Source organism: Schistocerca piceifrons, chromosome X (assembly GCF_021461385.2).
Source record: "Schistocerca piceifrons isolate TAMUIC-IGC-003096 chromosome X, iqSchPice1.1, whole genome shotgun sequence".
In the NCBI taxonomy this organism is placed as follows: domain Eukaryota; kingdom Metazoa; phylum Arthropoda; class Insecta; order Orthoptera; family Acrididae; genus Schistocerca; species Schistocerca piceifrons.
In genome coordinates, this window is record NC_060149.1 from 546815980 (window position 1) to 546836614 (window position 20635).

At 43.4% G+C, this 20635-nt stretch overlaps 1 pseudogene; it reads left to right on the forward strand.

The window, feature by feature from the left end:
• The window catches only part of LOC124722515, a 29341-nt pseudogene extending 12372 nt beyond the window's left edge, over positions 1–16969 (forward strand).
• The last annotated feature ends 3666 nt before the right edge of the window (positions 16970–20635 follow it).

Below are 20635 nucleotides of genomic sequence, written 5' to 3' on the forward strand. Positions count from 1 at the left end.
AATAAAAGACAGAGATGGTGTTTCTTATTGACAAAAATGTGTAAGACATGGCAACATATGGCAACTGGAAGAGTTTACAGCATTGTGGAGCGTTTCCAAACAGCTCTCTGAAGGTGATGACCTCTACATTTAAACTCATGTTCCACGTTGACGGGGTAGTAAATGATTCAGTGTTCAGTTTTCAAAGGTATCAAGAGCACTGATTCCCATTGAATATTGCACCCATGTATATAGTCACTGTTTTGGTGACCTTGGTGGTAGTTAGCACGCTTCCATATCATAGGGCTTACAATACATAACTGCGTGTAGAACAAGTGAGTATTCAGCATGACTTAAACCCATAGAGCACAGATATTACGGGCCATCAGTTGTCACTCATACACCCAGGCGAGCATGTAAATACCCTAATTGATCCAAATTTTTTACGTATTTACCTCAATTTTAAATATTTCCAATCAATTTTCGTAATATCACCAAGTTTTCTGTAATTTAAACGCATTTTGCCCAATTACTCTAGTTCCAAACCACCATTCTCAATGACTTGTCACGTCAACAAAACGTCTCACGGCGTTCATCTTGTTATGCTATCGGCTAATGACACTGCAGCATCATTCTCAATTTATGTATCATTGCTAAATCACCCCACCCATTACTTTGTGAGTGCTATATACATGTGGACATACCGCAAACCTTGTTACACTGCCTACAACACATAACAGAAATGCTGTTTCGTAGTGTAGGAAACATCCATCAACAGAGACGAGGTGCAAAAACTATTTTCTTATCCGAAACACTTCATAAATTCGATAGGACTTTGTTACGATTACCCATCTCTCCCTATGTGGATGGCGGTCACTAAGTATTATCGCATGTGTGGATCCTGAGCAAAACAGTAGATGGTCACTCTATGCATCTTGCAACTGTTCCTTTGTCCTTCACCAACCTCGCCAGCAACATTATCTCCGATTTCATTGGAACCGACCAGAAGTGATAGAGCACTTTACACACTACATTCGACATCTCGTGAAGGTACAGAATGAACTGAGTTTCATGCAATCAATCTAATCGATATTTTGCTTTCGGAAAGAATATAACACGTGTTCCACACCGACACAACCAACTGACACAAGCGGTATAGAGCGGTATTCTCATTCAAATTCCGTAATAGCCATTCTGTGAAGACTGTTCGCTACCAGTCTTACTCATGTTGGTTGGTTAATTTGGGGGGGGGGACTAAACAGTGTGTCATCCGTCCCATCGGATTAGGGGGAAAGGATGGGGAAGGAAACTGGCTGTGCCCTTTGAAAGGAACCATCCCAACATTTGCCTTCTGAAGCAATATAGGGATATCACGGGAAGTCTAAATCAGGATTACCAGACGTGGGTTTGAACCACCATCCTTACGTCACCCATCCAGCTACACACGATATCTCTACATGCGTGCATGCTGAGGAGGCTGGGACTCCTTATTGGTGTATAGCAGATATGAGCCTAATATATTTGAGAGTATTGTGCTGATATAACTGACATTTAAGAAGAAGAAAAAACGTATGGTTTATGATTGATATGGCTCCAGACAGAAGGAGTTTGAAACATTTTGCGTAAGTCACGTCTATCAATTCTACAGTATTGCTGTAGTGTTTGGATTCCATACCAAGAACGTACTGGAAAGAGAGAAATGATCATAGAGCATTAACACATCCCCTAAAGGCTACACGTATTTAAGCACGCTATAATGTTCAAGCAGTGTGGGCTCCAAAATATTAGTTGCTTGCAATGCAATTCTGTTAATACTCCAATGGAGGAAACATATTTCCAACATCAAACATAGATTCACCCTGCAAGTTTCCTATCGCACTCACTCTGGCGAGAAACTTTAAGATGATAAACTACTACCTTCTACACCAAAGGAAAAAAATATAGATTCTTTGTGATACATGCATTATACAGTTTTCCTGGGGTGCATAGCACTCACTGTTCACATCCGCCGACCGTAGTGGCCGAGCGGTTCTAGCCACTACAGTCTGAAGCTGCGCGACCACTACGGTCGCAGGTTCGAATCCTGCCTCGGGCATGGATGTGTGTGATGTCATTAGGTTAGTTAGGTTTAAGTAGTTCTAAGTTCTAGGGGACTGAAGACCTCAGAAATTACGTCCCATAGTGCTCAGAGCCATTTGAACCATTTTTGTTCACAGCTGATTATAGTCTGGAAAGTATGCTATGCTCACATCAGTCGTATGAAATGTTCGTCAGCAATGGAATCATATGTGAAACAACGACATCTTATGAGAAAATAGACAAATGCATAGCAGTGTATTTGACAAGTGAAACTACACGCCATGGCGCACTAACTCTATCAACAGAATACAGTCTCTTCCACATACAACATCTGCGAAGCGATTGTACACACATGGATTGAAGTACTTCACGAACACCTGTCGCTGACTTACATTCACTGCAGTTATGAAACTGAAGACTCTATTTATGTCCAAGATGAGGCAGGGAAATGGAATGCTTCGCATACATTTTCGTTCGTCTAGAGAAGGGTGCAGAAATAGATTTTCCATCGGTCTGATGGACACGATTCATCTTTCATGCGTTGGATGTTCTCTGGTTACTGTTGCATAGGGAGGTTTTCTGTTACCGATTACGATAGACAGACTCTAAGTCACACACACAATAGGCAGTTATGTACGAGTCAAACGCAGGTTATACCGCACAACTGTTACAGCCCGAAAGAGCAAAGGAAAAAATGGTTAAATGTCCGATAAATAACCTACTACAACATCTCCCTCTATCTCTAGAATGCATCATCAATCTGCCATTAAATCATACCCCGCTACAACCCCTCTCAAGCGATTACTCCATCTACCTTCTACCATCCTTTAATTCAGATCCATGTCAATTTAGAGGCAGATGGTTCTCTTTTCTCGGAAAGCATATAAGATCTCAGTCAGTTTGCATGTATTCCTATTACCTCAGTAGACTTACTGTAGAATGTTGTTAAAGACCATGCTCAAATTGCTCTGTAAGGTATTTGCTAGCTAACTCCGCATGGTTGTGATTGGTAGAGAGTACAGAGCACCATATTGTAAATACCGTTTGTTAGAGTTTAAAACACGTGAACAGCCTTCCACAGCGTCAAACATGTGATATATTCGGTAGCTGTATATTGCAGCCTCAGGCTGGAAATACAGTGCTCTTCAGCAAAGGAGGACACAAAGTTTATCACAGTTCCGTGTCTCACCACTATACAAAAATCTATAAGGTAGTTGCCGATAACTTTGGCATCACACCTGAGCTTCTGACCCGACATATACAAATTTAATACTCTACGTTTGGTGGTCATCCGCGTTAAACAATCTGTTCCGGCCTCCTTATCACTGTCCACGAAAAAATGCTGATTCTTTGGTTCCCAGTCCTTCTATGTCGACTTTTACTCGTATTCCTCTTGCTGTCACACACTCGGTTCCACGTACAAGAATTTTCCTGCACCAAGCATACATCTGTGTACTCCCTCAATTTTCCTGCATTTTGTCGTATTTTCCTTCAATTTATAGGAATGTTCCGTCAATGTTTGTAATTTTGCCGATTTTTTGTCAATTCTGCCAATGAGACCATGACCTCACTTCCAGCCACGTATTCTAAAATTGCTCGTAAATATAGTAAAGCTGTCAATACCTAGCGGAGCTGTGCTATTTTTCCGTATGTATCTGAAATGCTGCAGTGTCGTTGGTCGAGAGCATCACGAGATCGACGCAATGAGACGTTCTGTTGACGTGACAAGTCGTCGACAGTGGTAAATTGGAACTGTAGTATTCGGGTAAAATGCGTTTACATTACCGAAAACTTCGTGAAATTACGAAAGTTGATGGAAAACGCGTAAAACTAAGGTAAATACGGCAAAAATGTGGATCAATGAGTGTACTTACATGCTCGCCTGGTTATATGAAAATGATTCCATTCTTCCACCGGTACGACTGACAACTGATGGTGCATATTATTCGTGCTCTATAGGTTTAAGTCATGAAGAATATCTGCTTGGTGCACAAGCGGTTATGCACTGTGAGCCAAAAGATACGAAAGACGCATTGTGTAAAGACTTGGAGGTCATGATGACTAACACCGCGGACGCCGAAACAATGATGATATATCTGGGTGCAATAAGCACCGCCGATATGTGAATCAATGCTCTTGGTCTCAGAAAACGGAACACCGAGACATCTGCTACCCCTTCACAGTGAAACATGAGTTTAAATGTAGAGGTCATCACCTCCGTATAGCTCTTTGGCAACACTCCACAGTACTGCATGCTCTTCCAGGTTCCATATGTTGCGACGTCTTCCACATTTTTGTCAATAAGAAACACCGCCTCTGTCTTTTATTTCAACAATCCTGTGTGTCATGGGAGCAGCTTACCTTATATTACGCGGTGTCCAGCTTTCTGTGAGAGCCGATGGATCAAAATGCGTTAATTTATTCTTAGCACCTCACACATACGTCAAGTGGTGGCAGAATAACAACAGACAGTATTTGTTTTCGATATATCGGAAGAGGGAGACGTGGTAATTTCTGATTGAGTTCTCTATCAGGTGACGTTAGCGAAGTTTTTATAGTTTGTAGTTTTGCTCCGTTGGATGTCATAAAAATAACGAAGAGACAGAGAGAGAGACGCTTTGCTGTCAACGAACACACTGGCGCCATTGCACTGTCGTATTTCTAAGGTAGTAACCATAGCAATACAATAACGGAGGTTTGGATATGTACGGGGGGGGGGGGGGATATTTATAGGTAGTCATTCGATGTCGATGAATTGTTAGGCGTTATGCTTCTGAATTTCTTTGTGCTGCCCGTGTGTATTATGTAAGGTTGTGAATTCTCTCCAGTACATTAGTGTGCTATTTATCTTGATATGATAGCTCGCTATCTAGTCAGTGACGGGTGGAGGATTCGACAGCCTTCTAACTAATGGAACAGTGCTGTCCGAACGTGATGAGATATCGATAGAATTAGCAGGGATCTGTGACTTGGTGGGGGACATGCATTACTAGTCGAAAACAGGTGGATTCAAATGCTATATATCGAAGACTGGAAGATTCGAGAGAACACGACACGAAAGCGATACTCTGACGGGAGTGGAGATGACGGATGAGCTCTATATAGCGTCTTCTATGTGCTGTGGCCCTCCCCCCCCCCCCCCCCCACCATGAACCATGGACCTTGCCGTTGGTGGGGAGGCTTGGGTGCCTCTGCGATACAGATGGCCGTACCGTAGGTGCAACCACAACTGAAGGGTATCTGTTGAGAGGCCAGACAAACGTGTGGTTCCTGAAGAGCGGCAGCAGCCTTTTCAGTAGTTGCAGCGGCAACAGTCTGGATGATTGACTGATCTGGCCTTGTAACACTAACAAAAACGGCATTGCTGTGCTGGTACTGCGAACGGCAGAAAGCAAGGGAAAACTACAGCCGTAATTTTTCCCGAGGACATGCAGCTTTCCTGTATGGTTAAATGATGATGGGGACCTCTTGGGTAAAATTTTCCGGAGGTAAAATAGTCCCCCATTCGGGTCTCTGGGCGGTGACTACACAGGAGGACGTCGTTCTCAGGAGAAAAAAAAATGGCGTTCTACGGATCGGAGCGTGGAATGTCAGATCCCTTAATCGGGCAGGTAGGTTAGAAAATTTAAAAAGGGAAATGGATAGGTTAAAGTTAGATATAGTGGGAATTAGTGAAGTTCGGTGGCAGGAGGAACAGGACTTCTGGTAAGGTGAATACAGGGTTATAAATACAGAATCAAATAGGGGTAACGCAGAAGTAGGTTTAATAATGAATAAAAAATAGGAGTGCCGGTAAGTTAATACAAACAGCAAAGTGAACGCATTATTGTGGCCAAGATAGACACGAAGCTCACGCCTACCACAGTAGTACAAGTTTATATGCCAACTAGCTCTGCAGATGACGAAGAGGTTGATGAAATGTATGATGAGATAAAAGAGATTATTCATATAGTGAAGGGAGACGAAAATTTAATAGTCATGGGTGACTGGAATTCGATAGTAGGAAAAGGAAGGGAAGGAAACTTAGTAGGTGAATATGGACTGGGGCTAAGAAACGAAAGAGGAAGCCGCCTGGTAGAATTTTCTACAGACCATAACTTAATCATAGCTAACATGTGGTTTAAAAATAGTGAAAGAAGAGTATATACGTGGAAGAGGCCTGGAAACACTGAAAGATTTCAGATAGATTATATAATGGTAAGACAGAGATATATGAACTAGGTTTTAAATTGTAAGGCATTTCCAGGGGCAGATGTGGACTCTGACCACAATCTATTGGTTATGAACTGTAGATTAAAAGTGAAGAAACTGCAAAAAGGTGGGAATTTCAAGAGATGGGACTAGGATAAACTCACAGAACCAGAGGTTATAGGGAGTTTCAGGGAGAGCATTAGGGAACGATTGACAGGAATGGGGGAAAGAAATACAGTAGAAGAAGAATGGGTAGCTTTGAGAGGAAGCAGAAGATTAACTAGGTAAAAAGACGAGGGCTAGTAGAAATCCTTGGGTAGAGGGAGGTTTATTGAATTTAATTGATGAAAGAAGAAAATATAAAAATGCAATAAATGAAGCAGGCAAAAAGGAATACAAACGTCTCAAAAATGAGATCGACAGGAAGTGCAAAATGGCTAAGCAGGGGTGGCTAGAGGACAAATGTAAGAATGTAGAGGCATATCTCATTAGGGGTAAGGTACATACTGCCTACAGGAAAATTAAAGATACCTTTGGAGAAAAGAGAACCACTTGTATGAATATCAAGAGCTCAGATGGAAACCCAGTTCTAAGCAAAGAAGGCAAAGCAGAAAGGTGGAAGGAGTATATGGAGGGTCTATACAAGGGCGATGTTCTTGAGGACAATATTATGGAAAGGGAAGAGGATGTAGATGAAGATGAAATGTGAGATATGATACTGCGTGAAGAGTTTGACAGAGCACTGAAAGACCTAAGTCGAAACAAGGCACTGGAAGTAGACAACATTCCATTAGAAGTACTAACAGCCTTGGGGGAGCCAGCCCTGACAAAACTCTCCCATCTGGTGAGCAATATGTATGAGACAGGCTAAGAACCCTCAGACTTCAAGAAGAATATAATAATTCCAATCCCAAAAAACAGGTGTTGACAGATGTGAAAATTACCGAATTATCAGTTTAATAAGTCACGGCAGCAAAGTACTAACGCGAATTCTTTACAGACGAATGGATAAACTGGTAGAAGCCAACCTCGGGGAAGATCAGGTTGGATTCCGTGGAAATGTTGGAACACGTAAGGCAATACTGACCCTACGACTTACCTTAGAAGATAGATTAAGAAAAGGTATAACTACGTTTCTAGCATTTGTACACTTAGAGAAAGCTTTTGACAATGTTGACTGGAATACTCTCTTTCAAATTCTGAAGGTGGCAGGGGTAAAATACAGGGAGCGAAAGACTATTTACAATTTGTACAGAAACCACATGGCAGTTATAAGAGCTGAGGGGCATGAAAGGGAAGCAGTGGTTGGGAAGGGAGTGAGACAGGGTTGTAGCCTATCTCCGACGTTATTCAATCTGTATATTGAGCAGGCAGTGAAGGAAACAAAAGGAAAATTCGGAGTAGGAATTACAATTCATGGAGAAGAAATAAAAACTTTTAGATTCGCCGATGACATTGTAATTCTGTCAGAGACAGCAAGGGACTTGAAAGAACAGCTGAACGGAATGGACAGTGTCTTGAAAGGAGGATATAAGATGAACATCAACAAAAGCAAAACGAGGATAATGGAATGTAGTCGAATTAAGTCGGGTGATGCTGAGGGAATTAGATTAGGAAATGAGACACTTAAGGTAGTAGATGACTTTTGCTATTTGGGGAACAGAATAACTGATGATGGTCGAAGTAGAGAGGATATAAAATGTAGACTGGCAATGGCAAATAAAGCATTTCTGAAGAAGAGAAATTTGTTAACATCGAGTATAGATTTAAGTGTCAGGAAGTCGTTTCTTAAAGTATTTGTATGGGGTGTAGCAATGTATGGAAATGAAACATGGACGATAAATAATTTGGACAAGAAGAGAATAGAAGCTTTCGAAATGTGGTGCTACAGAAAAATGCTGAAGGTTAGATGGGTAGATCATATAACTAAAGAGGAGGTATTGAATAGAATTGGGGAGAAGAGAAATTTGTGGCACAGTTTGACTAGGAGAAGGTGTCGGTTGGTAGAACATGTTCTGAGGCATCAAGGGGTCACCAATTTATTATTGAAGGGCAACGTGGAGGATAAAAATCGTACAGGGAGACCAAGAGATGAATACACTAAACAGGTTCAGAAGGATGTAGGTTGCAGTAGGTACTGGGAGATGAAGAAGCTTGCACAGGATAGAGTAGCATGGAGAGCTGCATCAAACTAGTCTCTGGACTGAAGACCACAACGACAACAACAATATGTGCTGTGGGCAAACATATTAAAACCACGTGACTCTTTTTGATATGATCACCAGTCAGTAGTTCCCGCCAGTGTCACTCGGAACACGGGGGTCGCTCGCTTATTGTCCGTGGGCATGGGCACAAGGCTACCGCACACCATAGAAAGCGGATTTGTTGTCACGACTGTTCCAGAAAAGTGCAGTAATGGAGCTATTTTTCTAGCACCATACACCTGCTCAGAGCAGTTATTGGGTTCGTGTTTTTTTTAATAGAGTCTAGCTGCGGTATATTTTTACGCGGTTTTTTGCGATGTTCGTGAAATGCTTAGGTCTTTATTAGTAATGCGATATGTTATTCCGACAGCCTATCTGTAGCACCATAATCAGAGAAGGACTTTACGTCTGGTGTCTGTGTGAGCAGAAAGCTAGTGCTTCCTACCGCCACTTACCTGTCGCCACAACCCCGCAAAGGATTGCCGCGACTTCCGATCTGTGCACCACACGAGCCAGCCCTGCCTGCGAGCTTCTCTCCCGACCTCCGTGCGCAAGCAAACGCGAGGCAGCCGGCGCTATTTCGGTTGCCGGCACTTCTGTCCTGGGGTCAGTGCAAAGACATGATCGGGAGGTTCTTTTCGCCGGATATGGGTTGTGGTGGTCGAGAAGTGTGCTTGTGTTCTCAGACATCGGTGCATACAGTACCTCAGATATATTCAGTGCTACGATCTATTTGTGGCGGAAATTTAATCATTTGATTTGCAAAGTGTCTGCGTGTGATTCTCAAACGTTGAAAATATGTTTTATTATGACGAAGAATCATTATAAGTTGATTTTGAGTGTTTTATGCGATCTGTTTGACTGCTGCAAATTGTTAAACAATTAATTTGATAGTGTAGTACAAATGGGCTATACCCTGCCATTTTTTATATCGCAATTGCGCCAGCTCTCCTTTTGTCCCCAACATTAGCTAACAGGAACACAGTAGTCTATGGATGGATGAAAAACTCTACCTGTGTGTTTGGAGACGATGGTTCACCCACAAACAGGAAGCAGCCACTTGAGAGAGACAGAGACATGAAGTGAGTTTGTAATTTCCTCAGCAACAGAATGCTGCCACCTGATGTTTTGTTGGGGGCCACGAGGTCAAATGAGGGCGACATTCAGTCTGTCGTCGATGGTATTTAGTATCATGATCTGTAATTACGACATTGCGTGGCTTTTGACCTCCGTGGTGGTGACGGGCGACCCAAAACTGTGGCCAATATACCACACTTCATTCCATTCCTCGGTGATTATAGTTATTACATCATAGGAAATGGAAGTAGGCGTGAGCTCTAGCCAAGTGGGGGAGCCCTGTCTCCTGCAAACTGATTAAATAAAGAATCTGCATCAATATATTATTATTATTATTGTCATTCATTTGAATTTCATGTCATGAGATCCTTCCTCTCCAACACATATTGAGTCTTTTTCCTGCCAATTTCCAGATGGGGGAGGGCAGGGTAGTGATGTTGGCAGGGCAGGACATTTATAAACGGGGATTTGCCCGTCAATTTTTCCAAAGCAGTTTTAAGTGCCCATAACCTGGCCATTTATAAAAGGTGTTTTTACTTCTAGAATGTTTAATTTACCAGTTAAAATAAGGGATGGGATGATACTCTTGATATTAAAAGTTAGTAAATGTTTACACTTAAGCATACATATGTTGTTCATTGCTTTTGTTAGTAAGAACAAAAGGAACCTGGGAAATGCTTATATTTACAATTTCCTTTTTCTTTTTACCAGTTCTACTCTTCACTCTCTTTCTGTCCCTCTAGCGTGCACACACACACACACACACACACACACACACACACACACACACACACACACACACACACACACACCACATGGAACAGCTGTGTAATGGTAATCTGGTGTGAAAAAAGAAACATTGTCCTTAGGTCATCGCTTTGGAACGTTACACACTTTAAAATTCGTATCACATCTCTGAATATGATAACCAAATTATTATTGAATGTATTAAACAGCTGGTATGTGTTTCTTGATGCTAAATGTATTCTTAAATGTTACGCTGTTTTCAGTGAAAAAATGCTTCATTGTCAGATTTAGCTACATTGTAGACAGATAATAGTGTTTTATTCTGCTGCTTTCTTTAGCTACTTTCGTATGACTGCACTGCCTTGAAGACAGAACGAGAACACTAACATAAAAATATTTAATAACAAAGAATCGGTGCCCAAGACGGTTCAATCGTTATATTCCGATACTAGTCGATCCCTAGAGAATCGGCTATTCTTGGAATCGTGGAATCGGAATCGGAACGTGACATATCCCTATTTAAAATCGTTATGGATAAATTTACTTATTCTAATTTTTTTGCAGTAGTGCAGTACAATTAAAAATACCGCCTATAGACTAGCTACTTAATATAATCTATTGTTTATTTCAAAAATTGCTTTTGAACTCGAACGTTGTCTTCTTTTTTTATTATGTACTACCCCAAGAATTGACACCATTAAAGATGTAAAAAGTTATGTTTACAGTCAAATTTATATTCCGTAGTAACTCTCCGCTAACTATTAAGTAGATTTTTCAACTCGGTTATCCAACCACTACAGAAGCAGTGTTGCATAACACGTTTTCCAACACAAAATATCAGCTTAAATTTTTTTATAAGTGCTGCTTATCAATTAATCTTTAAAATACATAAATGCCTGGGCATTTATGAATTTTGGGCATTTGCGCAGCTCTTTATCCAATACATTTGCTAGAACTTCTAAATTCCCAGGAATTTTACACCTCTAGGGGAAGGGGAGTGGGTGAGGAGAGGGGAGGGCTGGGAGATTTTCCAGAGGGGAGAAGTTAATTAACTGATGAAGTTAATTAATTAGCCAATTAATATGATATCGCGAGTGTGCTTGTATTGGCAAGGGTGAGGGGGAGGAGGTGTTGGGGATTTCGCAGAGGGATGGGAAAGAAGGGGGGAGGGGGAGGGGAAGAATATCAGAAGGAGGGATTATGCTCAGGCTCATTAATCAACCCCCAGGGTCATAAATCAATTAATAGAACAATATGTTTGATGCTTAATGTATGATTGCCCTGAATATACATAACCCGCACAATAAAAATATGTCAGAACCCTCTTTGCCCTGCTACTCTTCCGCTCTGTAAGTGTGCAGGAGCCCGGAAACTTTTGCCTGAACCAACCTACAGTGTGATTGCAGGCAATGACGGCTCTTGTATAGGCACAGTGGAACTGCAGCACCCCCTGTGTCCACCAGATACTATCGACAACATTTAATATAATGAGCCCCTTTTAGTTTCATAGCCCGTAAGTTTAATGCCAGTAGCTATCCTCCAGTTTATGAAAAAAAATCATTATAGGGAACTGTACACTTTTCAATTGCATCAGTGTGATATTGGGCTATTGTGCACATGCACTCAGAGGGAGCTGCATGTGAGGCTCCAGGATAAGGGAGTACTATTGTTTATGCAGTGCTGAACATTGCATGCTGGTGGAAGGTCGTTCTTGTTTCTTTTTATTCTTTTATTCCATGCGTGGTGTGATTAACCATGTATCACTTTCTTGAATGATACAAAGTGTGAAATTAGACTACTATCCTGTTTCCAGCTATTTGATTCATTTTTTAGTTTTTTATTATACAGAGAGCTATGGTCTTACATACCCAAAAACAAAGGTCTGTGAATGTAAGTGCACTTGAACAATTCGAGTTTTCATTGCTGTCTTTCCATGAGAAAGTTACCTGATATCCTAATATCTCATCTGTGTAAGTTTAGAAATATAAACAAAATAAGAGACAAAACTCAAAAAACTTAAAAAGAATGTTGAAAATTTGTCCAAAATAATAGACTGCGTTTTCTTTTGTGGAAACTTTGAAACTGTCTTGCGTGAACACAATGAAAAATACGGTTCAGTTAATCCAGGAGTATTTAGAGTATTAGATATTTTTACATCACATTTAGATTCGTGTTTGAAGAATCACTTAGAAGCAAGTAGAATCTTCAAAGGTGTTTCTAAGATGATTTAGAATGAGATGCTAGACTAGCCTGCTAGAAAGGAGATAAGGACGGAAATTAGAAAAACTTCCTTTGTAGCTCTCATAGCTGATGAAACAACAAATGTTTCGCAACACACTTAAATGGATCTTGCTCTAGAATATGTATTGCATGGAGAAATACACTCCTGGAAATGGAAAAAAGAACACATGGACACCGGTGTGTCAGACCCACCATACTTGCTCCGGACAGTGCGAGAGGGCTGTACAAGCAATGATCACACGCACGGCACAGCGGACACACCAGGAACCGCGGTGTTGGCCGTCGAATGGCGCTAGCTGCGCAGCATTTGTGCACCGCCGCCGTCAGTGTCAGCCAGTTTGCCGTGGCATACGGAGCTCCATCGCAGTCTTTAACACTGGTAGCATGCCGCGACAGCGTGGACGTGAACCGTATGTGCAGTTGACGGACTTTGAGCGAGGGCGTATAGTGGGCATGCGGGAGGCCGGGTGGACGTACCGCCGAATTGCTCAACACGTGGGGCGTGAGGTCTCCACAGTACATCGATGTTGTCGCCAGTGGTCGGCGGAAGGTGCACGTGCCCGTCGACCTGGGACCGGACCGCAGCGACGCACGGATGCACGCCAAGACCGTAGGATCCTACGCAGTGCCGTAGGGGACCGCACCGCCACTTCCCAGCAAATTAGGGACACTGTTGCTCCTGGGGTATCGGCGAGGACCATTCGCAACCGTCTCCATGAAGCTGGGCTACGGTCCCGCACACCGTTAGGCCGTCTTACGCTCACGCCCCAACATCGTGCAGCCCACCTCCAGTGGTGTCGCGACAGGCGTGAATGGAGGGACGAATGGAGACGTGTCGTCTTCAGCGATGAGAGTCGCTTCTGCCTTGGTGCCAATGATGGTCGTATGCGTGTTTGGCGCCGTGCAGGTGAGCGCCACAATCAGGACTGCATACGACCAAGGCACACAGGGCCAACACCCGGCATCATGGTGTGGGGAGCGATCTCCTACACTGGCCGTACACCACTGGTGATCGTCGAGGGGACACTGAATAGTGCACGGTACATCCAAACCGTCATCGAACCCATCGTTCTACCATTCCTAGACCGGCAAGGGAACTTGCTGTTCCAACAGGACAATGCACGTCCGCATATATCCCGTGCCACCCAACGTGCTCTAGAAGGTGTAAGTCAACTACCCTGGCCAGCAAGATCTCCGGATCTGTCCCCCATTGAGCATGTTTGGGACTGGATGAAGTGTCGTCTCACGCGGTCTGCACGTCCAGCACGAACGCTGGTCCAACTGAGGCGCCAGGTGGAAATGGCATGGCAAGCCGTTCCACAGGACTACATCCAGCATCTCTACGATCGTCTCCATGGGAGAATAGCAGCCTGCATTGCTGCGAAAGGTGGATATACACTGTACTAGTGCCGACATTGTGCATGCTCTGTTGCCTGTGTCTATGTGCCTGTGGTTCTGTCAGTGTGATCATGTGATGTATCTGACCCCAGGAATGTGTCAATAAAGTTTCCCCTTCCTGGGACAATGACTTCACGGTGTTCTTATTTCAATTTCCAGGAGTGTATTTTTGCTTTTTGGCGTATTCTTTATTCCAGAAAATCAAACTGCAGATGGCATATAAAAACCTATTTTAGAATAATAAAACACAATCCATCAAGTAAATGGACAAAACCTGATGGCTCAGATATTTGATGGTGTAAATGTTATGAAAGGCAAAAAGGCATGGATTCAAGCAAATATCAAAGCAGATTATGCCCATTTCATTTACTGTTGCACACATCAGCGTAATTTAGTAATGAAAATTCCACAAGTATTACACAAAGCGTAAGAATATTGTTATGTAACATTCTGGCTATTCCAATATTCTTCTCAAAAACACCGCAATGTGTGTCCATTCTCAAGAAGCATATAAATGTCAGTATTCCAAGTCCATCTTCTACAAGACGGAACTTCAACATACACACCACAGACAGAGTTCATGAGAACTGCAACCGTTGAGAACCAGTCTTACTGATATTCAGTGAACATCAAACAATTGCAGAAGCAATAGGAAATAAAAATACCTCAGTGATGATTATTTCAAGTTTTGGTTAGAGCTTTTTCATAACCTGTGCCTTATTTTGAAATAATTTATAACCAAATGCAGTCCAAGAAGTCGATGTGTTTAAAGTTAATCAATATATGAGAATATTTAAACTATTTTAGAATTGGGAAACTGAAAGTACTGTGAGAATCCTTCAAAGACACTCATGGTAACAGCTGAGGAACTGTATGACTATTTATGTGTTAATATATTGCCCAGATATCCTTCCACTGAACACTTAGTAGCTGCTAAATTGTTCAACGACAAATGCTTTTCTAACATTGAGATCTGGGTAGCTAGATCCCGTTCTGTGCAAAAGACCAGGCACAGAATGAGAATGTGGTCCAGTTTACACCCGGAGGCGTTAGTGACACCAAGTATCCGTAATAACATTTATTTTCCAGGTTGAGTTCACAGAGCTACGAATGTCTCAGTGTGTTGGACAGTGGCTGGGCATAAGCCACGACGAAGTGCTGGTGCTCTTTCAGCGAGTTTTGACGTTGGAGCTGCAGGCCAGTGAGTCACGGTCCTGTGTTGAGCTGACAGCAGCGTGGAGACGGGAAGGCGTCGCCCACCCAGACGTGCTACTGTACAATACAGTACAGAACACCTCAGCACTCTCATATACAGTCTGTTGTGTGCTCAGGTTAGGACAGCCATCTGTATGGTCCAGGATGTTGGTTGCCGTGATGACTAGGCCCTGGTCATCCGCCATGAATGGACCAAGACTCCAGCAGATGTTCATGAGTTGGCCAGAAAGCTGTGCGAATGGATGTTATAGGTATGATAGCTTGCAGGTCATCCATAACTGACCCTCAGTGGAGGAGGACTGGCCACATACCAGTCTGCTGCTCATCCACGATGTCACAGTTGGCAACAACAGCTGACTGTGACTATGATTTGTATCTGTTGACTGCGTCTCGATTTTAAAGTGACCAAGCAGGTAGCCGGCAGTCCATACCAATCAGCTTGTCATGGTTTCACTGAAACCCAATAGACCGTCATTGTCTGTGGTTCTAGCGACACAAACAGCATGAATGCATGACTGGATATGTCTTTGCGCTACGAAAGCCTCGTTATTTAAAAAGCCGAGCCCCGAGCCTGCGCCTATGATACGGTGGCTCTGGGTGCATGACTGCGTTTGCACTCGTTTATTGGTCTCGTCGGCGCTTCCTGCCTCGCTATGGTAATTCAGAAATTATTCCGGATCGCCGCGGTCGGGTCTTTTTGCAACGTTTGAGTAGTGCAGTCTCCCTCTGACGCAGAAGTTACCGTGTTTTACTTCATACTACACTGTTATGTAACAGTGCTTGTATTTCTGCTTCCCTTGCTGGAAGGCTTTGTGGCAATACTGATCTGATGCTCTGCCGTTCATTACATCGGCGGTACGCCTTGGTCCCGGCGGAGGTTCGAGTCCTCCCTCGGGCATGGGTGTGTGTGTTTGTCCTTAGGATAATTTAGGTTAAGTAGTGTGTAAGCTTAGGGACTGATGACCTTAGCAGTTAAGTCCCATAAGATTTCACACACATTTGAACATTTTGGTACGCCTTGTTGACATTTCAGTTGGCACACTGGACGTTAGCTAACCTCCTTGGCTCTGAGCTCGCAGGGCAGGATTTTAAAAAAGTTTTTAAGCATCTACAACGAGATTATTCTGCAACGTAGCAATCGTTTTACGAACGAACATCGTATACGAGAGATACTACTGACCACTGAAGCACATCACATGATTTACAGAGAAAAGCTTGAAATGAAGCTAAAAGTATATTGCAGGCAGTGGCGGATAAATATGAGGCCGCACAGTCCCCCCCCCCCCCCCCCCCCCCCCGCCTTGCCACCCGCGCCGCCCGCGCCAGTCGGCCCGCACGCTATTCGTTCTTTTCTTTCGTCAGTCTGTATCGAGTAATCGAGTAGTTGTACTTTACTATGTAGCACGTACGTCCGCGTCATCGTATTTTCATTACGGTAAAAGTAAAGGTGGCTCAAGGTATCTTTAGCGCCTCCTCCTTGAGGCTTCTCTGTATCCGCCACTGATTGCAGGTCTGGTATTCATGAATATTGCAGATTAACTGAGCTGCTAAAATTTATCTTGGAAAAAAATCTAGACAATTTTCTTAGAGAAGTTACGAAACTAATAAAAGATCTCCTGACAGTTCCTAAAACTACATCAGAGGCAGAAGGCTGTTTTTCAACACTGAAAAGAATAAAGACTTTTCTATAAAACACTATAGATTAGAAAAGACCAAATGCGCTTACAATGCTTTCAATGGAGAAAAATTTCATCACATGTCAAAAAAAGCTCAAAGAGAAAATTTTTAAACTTTTTGAGAAAATTAAATCAAGACGAATGGATTTCCTTTTTAAATGAATAGACCAAACTTTAACTGTAACAATTTAGGTTAAAGTAAGAAAAAGTATTTGATTGTCATGTGGAATAATCGGGCAGCACCTGAAGAAGGCAACGAGTTACGTGGCCGAAATATTGTGCGAGAGTGACACAAACATCCGGCAGTAGACACGATTATTCCACATATTTGATTGTGTTCTTATAGGATTTTGGCGCGTTTCTGAACTAATTTTCTTGTTTTATGTTTTACATTGGTGTTTCCTTTTACACAAATTTAAAACAAAGGTTAAAACATTTTGGAGTAGCAGCCCCACTTGATTGCAGTTACGAGCCGCCACTGATTGCTTTCATTAGGATTGCTCAAGCGGCTGCCACTGGGCTCATGCACATTCGCAGATCTCAAGGAGCGCCTTCTTTCGCTTCTGGCTACTTGGAGTATGACTGTTAGCTGTTTGAGCAGTGAATTGCCAGAATCTACCAGGAATTTTTGTCCCTGTCGCTCTCAGGCTGCAAGATCCGCACATGTTCATAGCTCGCTGAGTTGGAGTGGGGGTAGTCTCCTTGTGATCTGTGTTTATGTTTCGTTATTTTGGTGTCTTCTGTTTTCACTTCCTGTACAGCACTCATGTCAAATAAAAACAAAACCGATTTCTGTGGCTGGGAGCTATCAGCTGAATTAAAATGCGTGCACATAATCACGATAGGCTAAAATAACATGTTAGGAATTTCAACCTTCTTATTTGATTTTATTTCCATGTCATTAGCAGCATTTATCGTCTTGCAGAACATTGACGTCATTCTTGTCGATTTGCTAAAGAGATTGGCTTTTATTAATCAAAAAAATGAACAGCTATTTTCTGTGGAGACAGTAAATTTATTTGAAACATAGTGTTCCATTTCACACTATTGGCTAGTTTCAACTGTTCGCTCTGTTTCAAGTGCACATTTTCATTTCCTCCTGCACACAGCATTAACAGATCGCATATTATGTCATAATAAAGAACCGGACATGAGAGAATATTCCAAGAGAATTGGCATTCCACATGAAAAGAATTAGTGTTGATAACGCAATTGTAGCGACAGGGATCAACAATAGAATTTGTGCTGGGTTGCGAAATGAATGCCCCAGTCTCTTCATGATTTGTGTACGAGAAACTTATAACTAATCTGCCCATTCTCTTGTACGCCAGTCCATGTACAGACTTAGAGATAAAACCTGGCTGCCGGCCGGGCGCCGGAGTCGTTCACTTCAAGCGCCCAGTTTAACCGGCCACGCCTTAGAAATATGTCCAGCCGTATGCGTGATGTGGCAACACTGTAGGGTGCGGAAGTGTACGAGGAACTGCTGTCATACTTCGCGAGCACTTACACAGCTACATCTGCTCGCGATCTCATGGACGTGGCGGGCTTTAGTAGCCACACGGAGCGGATATGCTGCTTGTTTCCACCTGCGCCACGAGCACGCTAGCTTTGTTCACTTCCTCTGACTGACACTAACGTGACGCCAATGCGCGACAAGGTCATGGCGAATTAGTACAGAAAATCAACATTGAAATTTGCTTTTCAAAACGACTTTGCTAGACCAAAAGCATTCGATGTCGACCGCATTTTAAAGGAGGTGTCCAGGATCCTGTCTCTCGAATTCGTCGGCATCCACTTTTCGATCACATGTAATACGGTCTATGTGAAACTTATTAAAGATGTTACATGTGACAAGGTCGTTCGAGAGATGATGCAAGGACTCTGCTTTTGCCACGCAAAAGGTTCAAATGGCTCTGAGCACTATGGGACTTAACTTCTGAGGTTATCCATCAGTCCCCTAGAACTTAGAACTACTTAAACCTAACTAACCTAAGGACATTACACACATCCATGCCTGAGGCAGGATTCGAACCTGCGACCGTAGCGATCGCGCGGTTCCAGACTGTAGCGCCTAGAACCACTCGGCCACACCGGCCGGCCTTGCAGAAGGAAATGTTGACAACGTCGAGGTTGATCATTCCGGAGTGGTACTGTGTACTGTATGCATATTCGATTTACCCTTCAAACTACCAGCAGCAACAGCCGTGGCGGCGCTCCGTCTCTACAGCATGGCACAAGAATACATGACAGGAAAGTGGACCCAATTTAAGACGTATCCAGTTCTCAACAGAGTATCCGAAGTGTGCTCTCAATTCTGACGACACATACCACCATACCTCCTGACAAGAGGCTGCCGGGTTATAGGTGTTTATGACAGCCAGTCTAAAACGTGTTATGGATGTGGCAAGGAAGGTCACCTACGTTCTGAGCGCCTCCAGCGTCGGAATGCGCAACTTTCACTGTCGGACATGGTGCCTCCACCAACGCCAACAATCCTCCCAGTGACTTATGCAGTGGCACTCACAGCGTCACCGCCTGTCCAAACGCAAAAGACCGACGTCGCTGTGCCGGAGCAACCCCCTGCAGACCGGCACCTGGCCGATCAGTCAGCGTGGCCAGCGGCAGAACATATAACACCACTGATATCACCAAACACCTCAGGCAATGCCGACAGCAGCGTGGCAATCAATTCACTTATCGTACCACCTGAAGCCTTTGTGCTGGCGATCGTGGTCAATGCCATCGTCTGGCATGGAAACCCACTCATGAAAACAGTGTTCACCAAAACACCGAAAGTTAAGGTGTGCTGTAACATGACAGTTCCCATTCATCGGAGGAAGGAGAACTGCTCCCACAGGACACCGACTTTGAGACTGACACAGCGGCTTTAATTGCTCCCTTCATCCCAAGGACCAAATCCCGCAATACACACCTTGTCTGGAAATGGATATGGTGATTCACGATCTTCACTTGCATTATTTGTGATACACAGCGACAGTTCTGGAAACACACGTCTTACCAGCCATTTGGTGAGCCGACTAGATCACATACATGTGTTACAAGGTCTTACAAGGGGAGTGGTGACTACAGAATGATGGCCTTTGGCCTTCTCCGACCACAACACCTATTTCTGCACAATGCATCTCCATCCTCAAAAGTCTGGCATAGCAACAGCCTTTGGAAGAGGAACATAACTTACCTCCATGACTTGGGCTGCTGTCGCCAAGCCGCTGCAATGTGGGCCAACTGTAAATGATGTCACTCTCAGTGTGCCTAAACTTCGGCATGGTGGCTCCTCTGTGTTATACCGGTAATCTGCAAGACACTTGTGCAGTTTGGCAAAGACATGCCTGCATGGCACCAGCAGACCCTGGAATTTTACTATACGGCGCTCAGGGACCTCGACACTCTACCCCAATCCCGAGACAGACAATGAGAATGACACTGAATCAATGCTGACATAGTACTATTTACGAAGCGCCAATCAGAAGGCACCACAGTCCACTCGCAACAACATGACTGAACAGACGCAGAGGTACCCACCATACACCTTATTGTGGCGGGCATGCGCTGAAATCGCTGACGGTTAATCACATGTCTTAAGAAATGAGACAGTTGCTCCTGTAAAACTCAAGCCATCATAGTGAAAGCCATGAAAAATCATTTTCGTCATCTTTACCAGGAAAACACTGCAGACAATGAGGTCACTGCAGAAGCATTACCAGTCGGTGATGTGCTCAATCAACATGGCAACAGTGACTGCACTAACAGAGGAAGTCTTGCCTGAAGAGGTTGGGCACACCTTGGACAAGGCTGTCGTCAGGA